We start from the raw sequence: 17,315 nt of genomic DNA, 5'->3' as shown, positions 1-17,315 counted from the left end.
TTGAGTGTCTAATTCTTTTGGTTTGTATCCTTTACTGATGAAATTTGTTTTCAATGTTTGACTTTGTTTAACATATTCCTGATTTTCTGTGCAATTTCGTTTTATCCATCTAAATTGCCCTTCAGGTATGTTCTTAATCCACTGTCTATGGTGATTGCTTGATACAGGTAGGGTATTGTTGCCACTAACTTCCTTTATATGAGTTCTCGATTGTAACTGGTTTTCTTTGATATAAATTTCCAAATCGAGAAAAATGACACTTTCTTTACTTGTAACCGTGGTGAATTCTAAATTCAAATCGTTTCTGTTAATGTATTCAATGAATTCTTTACATTTTTTGTTTGGGCCATCCCATATAAAGAAAACATCATCGATGTACCTTTTCCAACAGATCAAGTATGACTTGTATTCGTTGTTTTCCCATATGCATTCCTCCTCCCATTTTGAAACGAAGAGATTCGCATAGCTGGGTGCGAAGGAGGTTCCCATAGCGGTTCCTCATTTTTGCAGATAGAACCGCCCCTCGTACCAGAAATAATTACGTGTTAAAATGAATTCAATGATTGTCATGATAAAATTGATCTGTTCATTTTTAATTTCTGTTTTAGTGGAGAGGAAGTATCTCGTACTGTCACATCCATTTTCATGTGATATGCATGTGTACAGGGATTTAACATCGCTTGTACCTAAAATGTATTGTTCCTTCCAGGATATTGTTTCTAAAATTTGTAATATACTAATGGTATCTTTGAGATGGCTTCTTTGTTGGGACACCAGTTCTTGCAGAAAGAAATCTATATATTTGGATAAGTTGCTCGTGATTGAGTTAATGCCTGATATAATCGGCCGGCCGGGAGGGTTCTGTAGGTCTTTATGTAACTTGGGGAGAAAATAAAAAGTTGGAATTTTTGGATTTCTTTCCCAAATGAAATGGAGTTCTTTTTTATTTAGGATTCCCATTTCTAACCCTTCGTTCAAGATTTCTTCTAGTTCTTTGTGAATTTTCCAGTAGGGTCATTAGATAATAATTGATATGTCTCTGTGTCGCTCAATAGTCATTCTGCTTCTTGTTTGTACTTTGATTTGTCCATAAGTACAATTCCTCCACCCTTGTCTGCAGGTTTTATAATTATTGAATTGTCCTTTTTTAAAGTTTCTAAACTTCTCTTCTCTTCCGTCGATAAATTTCTTTTTGTTTTTTGTTTCTCTGATAGGGTAGAGATGTCCTTTTCTATTAATTTCTGAAAGGTTTCAATGTGTGGTCCTTTACAATATCTGGGGTTGAAAGTTGATCGTGTTTTAAAGTTAGTATGTTTGAAGTATTCCTCGGTTTTTTAATTCATTAATGATTTTGTTTCTTTTGCATAAAACTTTTTTAAACAGAGTTTTCGAACAAATTTCTGGGTGTCAATGTATAAATTAAATTTATTTATAGATGATTGTGGAGCGAATTTGAGTCCTTTTTCCAATACTGAAATTTCAGATTGTGTTAAGATTTTTGAGCTCAGATTATAAATTATCATTTTGGAGTCTAAATATTTCTCCTTTTGTTTCTTGCCTCCTCTTGTACCTCTTCTTCGTCCATGGATATTTTTCTTACTTTTTTGTTCTGTGAGGTTTGTATGAACTCCGGTGGTTTCTTTACACCAGACTAAACGAAAGATAAAAATAAGGCTAGCTGAACATATTTACAACATAAAGAGAGGCTTACAGACCCATAGTGTGTCCAATCATTTTGCCCTTGTACACCAAAGAAACCCTATGGGTCTGAAGTTTACAGCTATTCAAAAAATCCACAAAAATTGGAGTGGTGGCGACATTGTAGATAGCCTTAAAAGAAATGAAACCAGGTGGATTTATGATCTTAGAACATTACATCCATCTGGTCTCAATATCGATATTGAATTAAATGCATTTTTATAACTATATAACGTTCACCCCCTTTTTTTTTTTCTCTTCTTCGTCCATGGATATTTTTCTTACTTTTTTGTTCTGTGAGGTTTGTATGAAATCCGGTGGTTTCTTTACACCATGGGTTATTTCTAAAAAATTTATTTCATCATCTTCAAATTCATCCTCCTCTGAGTCCTCATATAGATTCCTTTTTTGAGAGTATTTCCTTGGTATAGTTTCAATTTTGTCTCTATGGTTTTTCTCCGATATATTTTGTATTAACGAGTTGAATTTGACCCGTTCTTCTTTTAGGGCCATTTCTCTACCATTTCTATATGATTCTTTTATGATTTAATAAGGGTTTTCTCCAAATGTAAAATTTTGTTTGTTATATGGTTTATAATCTTGTCTTCCATTTCTAAACTGTGGTGTGGCTTTGATCATAAATCCACCTGGTTTCATTTCTTTTAAGGCTATCTACAATGTCGCCACCACTCCAATTTTTGTGGATTTTTTGAATAGCTGTAAACTTCAGACCCATAGGGTTTCTTTGGTGTACAAGGGCAAAATGATTGGACACACTATGGGTCTGTAAGCCTCTCTTTATGTTGTAAATATGTTCAGCTAGCCTTATTTTTATCTTTCGTTTAGTCTGGTGTAAAGAAACCACCGGAGTTCATACAAACCTCACAGAACAAAAAAGTAAGAAAAATATCCATGGACGAAGAAGAGGTACAAGAGGAGGCAAGAAACAAAAGGAGAAATATTTAGACTCCAAAATGATAATTTATAATCTGAGCTCAAAAATCTTAACACAATCTGAAATTTCAGTATTGGAAAAAGGACTCAAATTCGCTCCACAATCATCTATAAATAAATTTAATTTATACATTGACACCCAGAAATTTGTTCGAAAACTCTGTTTAAAAAAGTTTTATGCAAAAGAAACAAAATCATTAATGAATTAAAAAACCGAGGAATACTTCAAACATACTAACTTTAAAACACGATCAACTTTCAACCCCAGATATTGTAAAGGACCACACATTGAAACCTTTCAGAAATTAATAGAAAAGGACATCTCTACCCTATCAGAGAAACAAAAAACAAAAAGGAATTTATCGACGGAAGAGAAGAGAAGTTTAGAAACTTTAAAAAAGGACAATTCAATAATTATAAAACCTGCAGACAAGGGTGGAGGAATTGTACTTATGGACAAATCAAAGTACAAACAAGAAGCAGAATGACTATTGAGCGACACAGAGACATATCAATTATTATCTAATGACCCTACTGGAAAATTCACAAAGAACTAGAAGAAATCTTGAACGAAGGGTTAGAAATGGGAATCCTAAATAAAAAAGAACTCCATTTCATTTGGGAAAGAAATCCAAAAATTCCAACTTTTTATTTTCTCCCCAAGTTACATAAAGACCTACAGAACCCTCCCGGCCGGCCGATTATATTAGGCATTAACTCAATCACGAGCAACTTATCCAAATATATAGATTTCTTTCTGCAAGAACTGGTGTCCCAACAAAGAAGCCATCTCAAAGATACCATTAGTATATTACAAATTTTAGAAACAATATCCTGGAAGGAACAATACATTTTAGGTACAAGCGATGTTAAATCCCTGTACACATGCATATCACATGAAAATGGATGTGACAGTACGAGATACTTCCTCTCCACTAAAACAGAAATTAAAAATGAACAGATCAATTTTATCATGACAATCATTGAATTCATTTTAACACGTAATTATTTCTGGTACGAGGGGCGGTTCTATCCGCAAAAATGAGGAACCACTATGGGAACCTCCTTCGCACCCAGCTATGCGAATCTCTTCATTTCAAAATGGGAGGAGGAATTCATATGGGAAAACAACGAATACAAGTCATACTTGATCTGTTGGAAAAGGTACATCGACGATGTTTTCTTTATATGGGACGTCCCAAATGAAAAATTAAAAGAATTCATTGAATACATTAACAGAAACGATTTGAATTTAGAATTCACCACGGTTACAAGTAAAGAAAGTGTCATTTTCCTCGATTTGGAAATTCATATCAAAGAAAAACAGTTACAATCGAGAACTCATATAAAGGAAGTTAGTGGCAACAATGCCCTACCTGTATCAAGCAATCACCATAGACAGTGGATTAAGAACATACCTGAAGGGCAATTTAGACGGATAAAACGAAATTGCACAGAAAATCAGGAATATGTTAAACAAAGTCAAACATTGAAAACAAATTTCATCAGTAAAGGATACAAACCGAAAGAATTAGACACTCAAATACTTAAAACCGAAAAATTAGAAAGGAAAGAATTAATTACTTATCAAAATAAAAATAAGCCTACAGAGAACAGAATTTCATTCATTACACAGTACAACAGCAATATCACAACAATAGAAGATTTACTGAAGAAACATTGGCATGTTCTTAAACTGGATACTGATTTAAACCCATACATTTCTGAAAATCCACACATCATTTATCGTAAAGCGAAAAACATGCAACAGGAACTAGTAAAAAGCTTCATCCCTTTGGACCATGAGAAATCATTGAAGAACAAAGGATATCACTACTGTTTAAGATGTGTAGCGTGTAAAAATCAAAAAACAATATCTACTAAACCTAAACATGAATTCAAATCTAATATAATGGGAAAAACGTATAAAATAAAAGAATTCATTTCTTGTGAGAGTGAAGAGGTGATCTATTTATTGGAATGCCCTTGCGGACTCCAATATGTAGGCCAGACTAAACGAAAGATAAAAATAAGGCTAGCTGAACATATTTACAACATAAAGAGAGGCTTACAGACCCATAGTGTGTCCAATCATTTTGCCCTTGTACACCAAAGAAACCCTATGGGTCTGAAGTTTACAGCCATTCAAAAAATCCACAAAAATTGGAGAGGTGGCGACATTGTAGATAGCCTTAAAAGAAATGAAACCAGGTGGATTTATGATCTTAGAACATTACAACCATCTGGTCTCAATATCGATATTGAACTAAATGCATTTTTATAACTATATAACGTTCACCCCCTTTTTTTTTTTTCTCTTATTTTTAATCCTTTTAACAGTTGTATTATAACCTAATGAGCAGCTGACACTTTACAAGCGCAGCACTGTGTACTTTTATTTATAACCAGGATCCCGACTGCCGGCATCCCGAAAGTAAGTATCGTTGTGTTAGGGGGAGGTTAGGGTTAGGTAGCTGGGTTAGGGTTAGGCACCAGAAAGGGAGTGTTAGGATTAGGGTGCGGGAAGGGGGAGGTTAGGTTTAGGTCCTAGGGGGGAGGTAAGGTTTAGGCACCAGGGAGGGAGTGTTAGTTTTAGGGTGCGGGGAAGTGGTGGTTAGGTTTAGGCACTAGGGGGGAGGTTAGGGTTAGGGGTTATGCAAGTGATATACAGCTGTGTACAACTGCATCACTCTTCACCCTCCTCCAGCCTCTCTCTCACAGCTGACTTTCTAAGCTGGTGTCTCTATTTCTGTCTTTCTCAGTTCTCAACCTATCTTTCACTGCATATCTCAATTATAGCTGCATCTCTCATAGCTCTCATCATATAAGAGGGACAAGCTGACTCTCCGGCATCCCCGCTTTTCCCGTATGTACGTGCATGTACGTACGTGTGTAGGGGGCGTGTTTGGCCCAACCTTGTAGACCGTGACAAGCTGCACTCCCTTTCCACCACATGGGGATGTGTTCGGCCCTACCTTGTAAGCCACAACAAGCCGCACCCCCTTCTCTCCATTTGCAAGGGGGGTGTGCTCGACCCAACCTTGAAGGCCACAGCAAGCTGCACCCTCTTTTTCAACCTGGGGACCGGCTACCATGCGCATACCCCCCTTCACTTGGTACACCTCCCATATGGCCCAGCCATCTCAAGCTGGCCCCAGGTATGTGGTCTATTTACTGTCAAGTATGCTTGGCCCTCTGAAATCCCCCTACATACCTTGCTCACCATCTCCTCCCACCACACGAGGTCCCCCACTTGCTGAGGACCAAAGCCCCACCCTGCGACCTCTACCGTCCGAGATGCTCCAAGGCCTCCTGCAATGCATTGTTGAACAAGTCTAAACCCACATCCAACAGGTGCTCCCCGTCCTTCCTGTAAAACCCTTTACAACGTGCTGTCTCTGTGCTGAAAGAAACTCCCGCCACCATCGGATACCATCTTTGCCATTGCTGCGTTCACCTTTTTTCTGTCTCTCTCGATACCAGCCCTACTCCTCGTCCCCCACCATGCCAACCTTGGAATGATGCTTGACCATATAATGTGGGTGTCACTTCATCGCCTCTTAATCCATGCTAGGTCTTCCCTCATGCTTTTGAGGAGGTCTAGGGACTTTATCTTACCCTAGTCGTTGCCCCCCAGGTATAACACTAATGCATCCGGGGCCTGCCATGCTACCGTTACCACTCGCAGTAAAACCTTACCCACCTGTGCCCACAACATACCCCTGTTACCGAACCAGTAAACCAACTCTGCATCTGGCAGTAAGGCAAGCCCTGCCCATATGGCCGTGCAGACCTCAGCCCAATGGACAAGGAATGTCCCACAATTCACACTCACTTGGAACCCATCTTGCCTGTGGAAAATAAAACAAATAAAACACCAAAGGAGAGGGGGGGAGGTTATTGAAGCACAAATTAATCGCCCGTAGCCCCCGCAGTGACCACAGGCCTGATAGATCTCTTGTAGCAGCCCGACATCCACCTCCTAGCTTTTGTATCTCTGCTACTGAGCTCCCCTCACAGGCAGCCAATGTTGCCGCCCCTATCCTAAATGAATGTGTTCCAAACTTCCTGGGGTTCCATCCTAAAGCTGCAGTGCACCTTTTGAAAACCACTGCAAATTGATATTTCGTTAAGACAGACTCATCAATGTGCATGAAGTTAACTCCCCCTGGGGGCCTAATCCACACAAAACCCTGGGCTGCCACCACTGGACAAACTATTTTGGCCGCACACTTCTTGAATTTGGACCCACCTGCCTTTTCCTTCTTGGTCTGTCTTGGACCTGTGACTAATGTGCCTCCAACCTCATTGCAGCCTCCCATCATTCCCCTCAATAATATTTTTGTTCTCACCACTCTTGCGTTTCACTGAGGAATGCTCCTGGGCTGCGCTGGATGTGGTGACACCCGACTGCATGATTGTAGCTGCTCCGGCTACACTGGACATGACGACAGCCCCTGCTGTGCTGGGCAAGGCAACAGCTGTAGCTAATGCTTCTGCTGCATTAATTGCATCAACCCTTACCAGCCCGGTTGTCTGTTGTGTGCTGGCTGGGGTGAACACCAATGCAGAAGCTCCACTCTGCACCGTGCTAGAAAGGTGGGATTGCCGTGGTGCAGTCCCAGTAGGTTCTACCAGCCTCTCCCTCCGGCAGTCCCCACTTACCATGACTTGGACTGCAAAAGAGTCTTACCTTTGTTGCGATGAGGTTCCGGGCATGGCTTGCCACTCGCTGATACCCCAGGGTAAGTGGTGCCAGATGCTGCCCCAATAGGCGAGGCCATCTGAAATTGTCATCATGGAGGTGAGGTATACTGGGGGGTGCGGCTTAGGTGGTCCTGCAGTTTCTTTGTAAAGTGTACATCCAACTCATGTGCCCCTCCCCCATCCTTCCATCTAGGAGTGAACTTGGGCTGCTGATTTGGGCTGCTGTAATGCTGGGTTGCCGCTATGAAGACACATAACCCTTTTAGCTCCTGATCTCCTAGTACTGTGGACCTAGCTGAGGTTGATTGGGGCTGCAGCGATGATTGGGCTAGCAACGGGGGAGGTTCCCTGTCTGTACATGGCACTGCAACCTTCTGCTCCTCCCTTCCTTATTCTGGGCCATCTGACTCTGGCCTCCGCTATCCCAGTCTCCAAAAAAAAATTGCTCCAGACTCACCCCCTGCAGTCAGGCCCCATCTTCCGTGTTCCCTGCATGCTGCAAGTTTTTCTCATCTTGTAACCCATCCACCCACTGGGTGGTGCCCTTGCTGCCTTTCTCTTATATTGGTGAACTCCCTTTTCCCTGTCTGCTTGCTGTAGCTGCCAGGAGTCAGACTCCCTTTGATCTTCCTCCCTGAAATGAGCATAGAGAGCCCTTCTACTCTCTGTCCGTTCACCATGCTCCCTCTCTGGTTGCTGCATGATCCCTATGGCACCTATACCTTTTATGTTGGAGTGTTGTGCTGCGCTGCCTGGCTGAACTTCTGCCTGTGAGTACAATGTCCCCCTCCTGCCGAACCTTATATTACCTCCTGGTGGCCCCCTGGCCTGGCCTTGCTGTCCCACTGGCCAGTATACCTCCCGAGGTACTAAAATAGGGATGGACCCCTTTGCCCATCCCCACAGCTTTCACACCGCTGGCCCGCAGACCACCTCACGCCCCTCCCCCTTACAGGGCTCCGGCACCATTACGGCATCCTCTGCTCTCATTTGTCTGTCAGTGCTCAGCCTATCCCTCTCACTTCTCACCTCTCAGCCTGACTCTCTAACATTGTTTATCAGCACCCTGCCTATCTCTTACAGCAGTCTTTCATCTCTCTCAGTGCTCTGCCTGTCTCACAGTTGTCTTTAAACTGTCAGCCTCTCTCTCTCTGTGCTCTGCCTGTCTCTTACAGATGTCTAGAGGAAAGAGGCTATTAAAATGTAATATACTGTACAAAAGATGATGCAGACACTTGTACAACTTACCTGAGTTTATACTACAATAAAGAGCTAAATTATTATGGTCAGCTTGCTTATTTCTACATTTGTTAGTAGTCTGTGCACAGCAGCCACTTCCTTAGCCACTTAACTGACAATTATTTTACCCCCGAAACTGCTCAGTAGTTGTCAGTTTTTTTTTTAAAATAATAACTAGCGAGCCCTCCTGGCTTTGCACAGGAGCAATTTCATCTTGCCACAGCCCCCTGCATCGCATAACAACCTATGCCATCTCACCACAGGCTCCTGCTTCTTACTCCTATCCCCTGCATCTCACCAGTGTCACCACAAGCCCTATTGCTGCTGCCCTGCAGCTGGCTAGGGCTCGGCCACTGGGATGTGTTGGGAAGGACATGAGGATCATGTATAAGATATTTGTACTGCAGCTACCGTAAGCATTATCAGCAGAATGTCCCTGGGCTGGGACACTTTTGCATATTTCCCCAGCCTCCGTGCGCACCCCTACCCAGCTGACAAATACGGCGATGAGTAATGTCCTCTTTGCACAATGTGCCCTGTATTTCCTGGGCTTCCTGTTGAGCTTCCTCACCATGATGCTTCTGTCCGAGAACAGCGTTGACTTCCATGGGATTTGTCTCTTGTTCATCGAGGGTGTGTGGCTGATTGGGAACATCACGTTGGAGAGGGAGCAATTTTTTTAAATACCTGATAGCTATGCCTCCCCTGGCTCCTCCCTGGCTACTGTGTCTGCATTAGGACATCTTTATGGTTTCATTGATTGGTGGCTCTCTCACTCTCTGTCTACCTCAGACTTGACCCTGCTCAGTCCCCCCCCTTTTCTAGGCTGCTGATAAGCAACAGGGCACATTGCTATCTCTGACTGTCTTTCACTGTCTCAGAGAGCTGATGAGAGCGCAACCCTCGGCCCTGCAGCAGCAGTCAGTGACTCACACAGCACAACAGTTTTTTCTATGACTTCATTCCAAGAGGGGGGTGCATGAGGCATCGCATTTGGGATGCGATGCATCCTGCCACTATTAGCATGCTTGCTGGCATTAGCAGAGCTGCCCTTTGCAAAGGAGGGACATCAAGGTCTATGACACAGAAGTCCCTCTGCGTTCTTCTGCACATGTGCAGAAGGACCCACGTGCTACAGGGGTGCTGGGAGGGATCCAATTGGATCCCTTTCACAGCACTCTCCCGATAGAAGCCCATAGGCTTCTAAAGGGCAACTCCATCAGGAAGATGGTGTTACCTACTGCAACCAAGCCCCAAAGTGCATCGTATTCCGGGGCTTGGTGCACATGAGATATGCAGTCAAACCTGCATTTTCAGGGTTTGACCGCATTTCTACCTTTGCTGCATCCCACCCCAAGCCTCAGTTTCAGATGCTCTCTTGCTGATTCAGCACCCTGGCCAGCTCCTATACAGCAGCTTGGTGCAAGATTACTTTTACTGTGACTTGCTTCACTAATATTGGTACTGCTCTGCTCCCTTTTGTCACAGATGAATGGTTCATACACCTAAACCTTCCTTGACCAATGCTGTATAGAATAGTGAAAACCCCATCAAAATCTGTACTGTGGTTCAGTCTGAACGAGATTAGCCTGAATGAGCAGACATGCCCCTAAAACGGAGACTTTATTTTTTATAATATATATGTATTCCATAGACAAAAAACCCTTATGGTTTCACATGTCCCATTAAGGCTGTTTAGACATGATCTGAAAATTCACAAAACCTATTGATTTTCTGCCACTCAAACTTCAAAAGCAATGAAATTATGATCATTAAGGCTGACGCCTTAATGGATGCATTCCTTGCGCAATACAGATATGGTATGCCATCACACTCTGTGGTTAAGTGCAGATTGAGCACTCTCATAGAATGAGATTGCTGTCACTCACAAAATGGTGGAGCTGCTAATTCACAGAATTATGTGCTCATTGGAATACACACATGCAGTCTATGCAACTGAGGTTTGAGCAGTTATGTGGCTTCCACATCTCACTCAGTGCCCACAATCTTCCCATTTGATCACCAAAACAATCTCATTGGCTTCCAACATCCTTCTCACTGCATACATTCATCTCATTTAGAATACACCTTCAGCTCCCTTATTTTTAAAAATATCATACTCTGTCAATGCATGTACACTTTCTTCCCCTACATGCCTCCATGCTGCTATATATTCCACAATACCTACTGCTGTGTGATCTCCCAACTGTTATAGTCTGTGTTCCCTCATCGGCACCAATGTTTTTCCCCAGCCGCACCGCCCTACATCCGTGCCTTCTCCACAGCCACGTCCCTATCTTTCTCTCATCTGTGGCACTCTTTCTTCCTCCATCTGCACTACTCTGGTAACCCAACCGTGCAACTCTGTCTCCTCCCACCACCCACACCACTCTGTCTTCCTCCCCATCCAAACCAATGTCTTCCCCAATCCCTACTACTGTGTGGTCTCTGAACTATTGTAGTCTGTGTTCTCTCATCCGCACCAATCTGTCTTTCTCCATCTGCACCGCCCTGCATCCGAGCCACTCTGTTTCCTTCTGCACCACTACCTTCCTCTAAGTCATGCCGCTGTCTTCCTTTCCTCTGTGGCACTCTTTCTTCCTCCATCTGCACCACTCTGTCCCCCCCAACTGTGCAACTCTATCTCCTCCCCCAACCCACACTACTCTGTCTTCCTACCCATCCACACTACTCTGCCTTCCCCAATCCCTACTGTTGTGTGTTCTCCTATTTGTGCTTGTCTGTATTCCCTTATCCGCACCAATGTCTCTACCCATCTGTACTTCTCTGTCTTACCATGTCCATGCCATTCACTTCTCCCATCCACGTCGCTGTCCCCCCAAACTGTGCCACTGTTTTCCCCCATCCGTACCACTGTTTTCCACCCATCTGCATTACTTTGGCTGCCCCCCCTCCCTCTGTACTGCTTAACCTTCCCTCCTCTACACGCCTTTGTATCTCACCTATCCATGCTGCTGTGTCTCCTCCCCCCATCCACACCACTTTTATCCCATCTGCACAGCTCTATTTTCTGCATTGACCTCAGTTGCATAGACTGCATGTGTATATTCCAATGAGCACACAATTCTGTGAATTAGCAGCTCCACCATTTTGTGAGTGACAGCAATCTCATTTTGTGAGAGTGCTGAATTTGCAGTTAACCACAGGGTGTGATGGCATACTATATCTGTATTGCACAAGGAACACGTCCATTAAGGAATCAGCCTTAATGATCGTAAGTTCATTGCTTTTTGAAGTTTGAGTGGCAGAAAATCAATAGGTTTTGTGAACTGTCAGATCATGTCTAAGCAGCCTTAATGTGACATGTGAAACCGTAAGCCTTTTTAACATTTATTAACTATCAGGGTTTGGATGAGCAAACCGGGCCACCTGCAGGGGAGAAGGGCAACAAAATAGTACACTAATGCAGGTGGGAGAGGGGACTGCACACAGGAGGTTGGTTCGGGAGGTGCAGAGTGTGAGACAGCTGCAGGCGTGTGGGGTAGCAGCAGCAGCTGTGGTGCAGAGCAGTGGCAGCAGTGCAAAGGGGGCATCAGTGGGTGACAGAGGGCTCACTGGTAGTGCATATGTATCTGAGAAAATCAAATCAATAAGTCACAGGTGCACGAATGCAGCAGTGAGATCTATGCATCTATGTTAAAAATTGAGTGTGTAAAAAAAAAAAAAAAAGCGCAGCCCCCCCCCCAAAAAAAACAACAACCAGCACCGGGCTATGGAGCCCCAGTACTGGTTGTGCTAAATACAGGGGACAAACGACATAGGGGTCCCCCGTATTAAGCACAACCAGCACCAGGATTATCAGTACCAGTCCTGGTTGCCAAAATATGGGGGACAAATAACGTAGGGGTTCTCCGTATTCAGCGCAACCAGCACAAGGCTCCCTTTCACCGGGCCCCCCAGCCGAAGCATCAGCCCTGACTGCTAGTCAACCCAGGCCGGGGATTCCTGGGGAGTTGGGGACCCCCCATTAAAGGGGCATCCCAGGCTGATAGCCCGGGGTTATCTCCAGCACCCCTGGGCAGTGGGTGCTGGGTTGATTTGTGTTGTGTGCTGCATATGAATATATAAATATTGTCTTTTGCAGTAGTACTACAGATCCCAGCAGGCATCCCCGCATACTGGCACTTGGAGAACCACAAGTACCACCATGTGGGGCACTAAGGACCTGCTGGTACCTATAGTACCCCTGCAAAAGAAATATTAAAATAAAACAGACAGACACCGTTTTTTAAAATATTTTATTTAGCGGAACCTTCACCTGGGGGGCGGCAGCCTTAAGCTCTTTTACATGGCTGCCGCTGCCCCAGGACTTCTATGGCATCTTCACCTGGAGCTCAGCAACTATTAAGCTTTTACTCGGCCGCCGCCCATCCAGGGCTTCCCGCTGCGTCTTCCGTCTTCGGCAGCACTTCTCTGCTGCCTCCCCGCCACCGACTGAATGCACGGCAACTCGCGCTGGCTGTATTTAAGCCAGCCAAGGGGGCGGGGCGATGACATCGCAAGCCGTGATTGGCTCGCGGCGGCCATCTTTGAATTTCAAAAATTGCGCTGAGGCACCATTTTTGAAAAGGGGCACGCTCGGTTCTCACCATTGAATTTAATGGTGAGAACCGCTCATTGGCTGAGAGGCAGAAGGCTCGCCTCTCTCAGCCAATGAGCACTCCGCATCGGGATTTCTGGACTGAAATCCCGCAGCGGAGCTGTCATTCAAGTAGTAGTGTCCTTAGAGGACACTACTAATGTCCATGGGCTCGGGTAATTCGAGGACCTGATCTATGCATAGGAGGAGGTGAGTATGGAATTTTTATTACAGTTACTCCCCATTGGATTACCTACTGGAGAAGAGGACAGAATGGCTTCAGGGATACTCAGTGAGTATGTGAGATGTGTGAGTGCATGTATGTTTTAATAAAATTGTACTTTTCTACGGTGTGCTGTGTGTTTATTTTAATATTGCTTTTGCTGTGGAACTAAAAGTACCATCAAGCCCGTAATGCCCCGCATGCTGATACTTGTGGTTCTCCAAGTATCAGCATGCAGGGAAGGCTTGCTGGGAACTGTAGCTCCACAGCAAAAGACAATATTTATATTTTCATATGCACCACACTTTACATAATCAACCTAGCACCCTCCGCCCAGGGGTGCTGGGGATAGCCCCGGGTTATCAGCCTGGGGTGCCCTGAAGAGGGGGATCCCTTTATTGGGGGGTCCTCATCTCCCCAGGGATCCCCGGCCTGGGCTGACTAGCGGTCATGGGTGATGCTTCGGTTGGGGGGCCCGGTGAAAGGGCTCCCCTGGCTGTGGCATCACCCCCCCGCTAGAAAGGGTCCGGTGCTGTTTCTGGGAAATTCACAGGGGGCCCTATGCATTTTTTTCCCCATGTATTTCCAGAACCAGGACCGGCTCAGAGCCCTTTGCTGGTTGCGCTAAATACGGGGGACCTCTACGTCATTTGTCCCCCATATTTTGGCAACCAGGACAGGTTCTGAAAAGCTTGCTGCTGGTTGTGCTTAATACGGGGGACCCCTACATCATTTGTCCCCTGTATTTAGCACAACCAGTACTGGGGCTCCATAGCCCGGGGCTGGTTGTTTTTTATTTTTAAACACAGAAGCACAGACAGGTCTCACTGACCCGTCCCTGCTTCTGTGTTTGTTTATTTTAAACACAGTTGCAGGAATCACGGATCTTCCAGATCCGAGCCTGCATCTGTGTGCTGCTACCTCCCGTGGGTCCTAATGAATGTACTACCGCTGCTGCTAACTCCCGCTACCGTCCCCAGTTCCTGGCCGCAGTTAATGCCCGCTAACCCCTACTCCCTCTCCCTCGCATCCTGGCCGCAGCAAACGCCAGCTTCCTGCCCCCCGGTCCCGTCCCCCGCTATGGCAAATGACAGCCATCTTGCTGCACCCAAGTGAAGCCATAGTTATTACACCTGCTGGAAGCTCCTACAGTGGCTGCGCAACAAGTCCTATCTCTACAATGGCTCATGCTTGAGGTAATAGTTTAAAAACTGTAACTTTCTAATTTACCTGAACTCCAAAAGCACGTATCCTGGCACAATAGCTAGCTAATAAAACAAACCCCAAGTCTAAATTCCACCCCTACCCTGAGTTATGCCTTCCCAAAAATCCCCCACAGACTATAGCAGAAAAGTGTTCCTAATTGAGTGTCAGAAAAAAGTGACAGTTGGAGCTTTAGAATACCCCCATGTCCTAATTTGTTATGTTTTTGCCCTGAAATTTGGCATGCAGCACCGTACAACAGTTCTACCTGCCCCTACCAAATTTCAACTCGGTACCTCCTATAGCTTTTGAGGTGTAGCCCCTTAAACACCCTGCCCCCCCCTTCGGAATTCTCTATGGAGAAATCTGTTTTTTTAGATGCAACCTGTGCCCTTATAATATATAGGGAGAAGTTTTAAAAATAAATACCTAGGGGATGTTTTGCATTTTAAAATTACATCCCACCTCCATTGGCAATAGATCCTCCTAGTGGCAACTGTTCTCCATTAGTACTGTCCCACTAGTGGTAACAGGTCACCATTTTGGCACATGCCCCCCTCCTCCTCCAGTGACCAGTGCCATTTAAAGAATTTTAAATCCTGGTACATAAAAATAATCCAAAATTGCCAGAGTAAATTATTGATGGACTCCGAAGTGCTGTAAAACTGACAAAAGTTCTTTGATAATAATGCAATTTAAAGTCATCCGAGTTGCTGATATAATTTCAATTCAAAAATCAGTAAAAAAAAAGATTTTACCTCTACCTTCCCCCGTGTCTCGCTGCCCTTTGATGCATAGTCCTTACCACTGATCGGCTCCCAACAACCAGCTCAGTGCCACAAGGGGAAAGATAGTGCTCCTGGGAGATTGCATGCCTCCGTCTTAATCGTTACACAGTGGTGGGGCAAGGTTGATGGACACATATGTATAATTACGCCATTGGTGACCAGATCTAGTTCTCAGAAATTCAAGATTACAATTCCCAAATACCTAATCCAAATGTCTCTCTGTCAAGTTATTCCACTCTCATGTCATATGTGTGGAGCAGATGCTCACACTTGACACTTTAACAAGTTGGGCCTATGTTGAAATTTGCATGCCTTTCATCTACCCATATAGGGCATTATTTAGAGTAGTAAGCAATCCCAATGGTTTGCGTACTACTACGGTTGTGAGAGAACTGCGCATGATCTGTACTGCGCATGTGCAGGTCTCTCTTTGCGAGATCTCTCGCAGTTCCCACAAGTCGCAGGCTGATTGACCGGCTGCAGTCATTTGGGGGCATGGCGTGGGTGGGGCCAGCTTCCTTTAAAGAAAACGGGGGCGTATTATCCCCATTTTCTGGGAGTGCTGAGCCCTGGGTCTGCATCTTCTGAAGGAAGTACATCCAATCACAATAGAAATTAATTCAGTAAATAGGCATACATTTTTCAATACTTCTTCGCTGTAATGGTCACCTTTGTGGAAATCTTATGGCCTTGTGTGCACTATGCCCTCAGTGTATCCCGTTTCCACATTAAGGATTATAGCAGGCAGACTTCAAACCTGTAAGGACACCCTTTAACCACAGAAATTACGATCACAGCCAATCATTGTGTAGTACAGAGGTTCCCAATCACGGTCCTCAAGGCTCTCTAACAGTTCATGTTTTAGTGATATCCATGGTTGAGCACAGTTGACTTGATTAGTACCTCAGTCAATTTGATTTAACCACCTGTGCTTACCATGGATATATCACTAAAACGGTAACCTGAACTGTTGGGGAGCCTTGAGGACCGCATTTGGGAACCTCTGGTGTAGTAGATTAACTCTTTTAATACAAATGCTAAAAACAGATTACAGACTATTATTTCGAATCTCTTTTTGTATGCACAGTACTGAACATGTATGGCATCTAATGATGTCACAAGTCCACTGTAAACTCTTTGGGGTGCCTAATTCAGTATTACATCCTACAGTTATATTTTAAACTATTACATTACATTAGCATTAAGGAATATTATCAGCACCTGGAATCTCCTTAAATTAATCTGGGGGTCGAGCTTTTAGCTTTGCTGCTCTGACTATGAAACTCACTTCCCCGAACAGTCCAAGAGGCCTCCTTCAAATGCAGACTCAAGACACCTATTTCCTCACACATTTCACTAATGTCCCTTCCCTAATGTGGGTGAAGCTTATTGCTGTTAAGCTTATTTTCTATTTTGTATTTAAATGCAAATGTAAAGCAGTTTGGGCCCGATTCAGAATCAGGGCGGATTATTTTTTTTAAATCCACCACAAGGCCGCTCGCATAGCTGTGGGTGACTACCCACAGCTTTTGTGAGCGGCCTGGTGATGGTCGGGCAATAACGACAGCCGCCCCGTTTTAAAGCGAGCCCCGGAGCAAGTGAAGTTCTCGCTCGCTCTGGGGCTTGCGCATGCACATTGCGCACGCCATGCATGTGCACTGGCCGACCATCGACCCGCTTGCGAGCGCTATGCGATCGCGAGCGGGTCTGAATCAGGCCCTTTGAGTTCTATTAGAAGAAAAGTGCTATATAAATAACATTATTATTATTTATAATAATAATAATAATAATAGAAATTTAAAAACATAGTACAGATCGTCATATACATTTTTGGGACCCACGTGTAACCAGCCAATAAGCGTCCGCTGATTGGCTAGTGGTCCGCGAGAAATAACAGATGATT

The sequence above is a fragment of the Taudactylus pleione genome, unplaced genomic scaffold (assembly GCF_031769625.1).
Source record: "Taudactylus pleione unplaced genomic scaffold, aTauple2 ptg000381l, whole genome shotgun sequence".
Taxonomy (NCBI): Eukaryota; Metazoa; Chordata; class Amphibia; order Anura; family Myobatrachidae; genus Taudactylus; species Taudactylus pleione.
The sequence above is the reverse complement of the archived record's forward strand: the minus strand, read 5'-3'. Positions refer to the sequence as shown.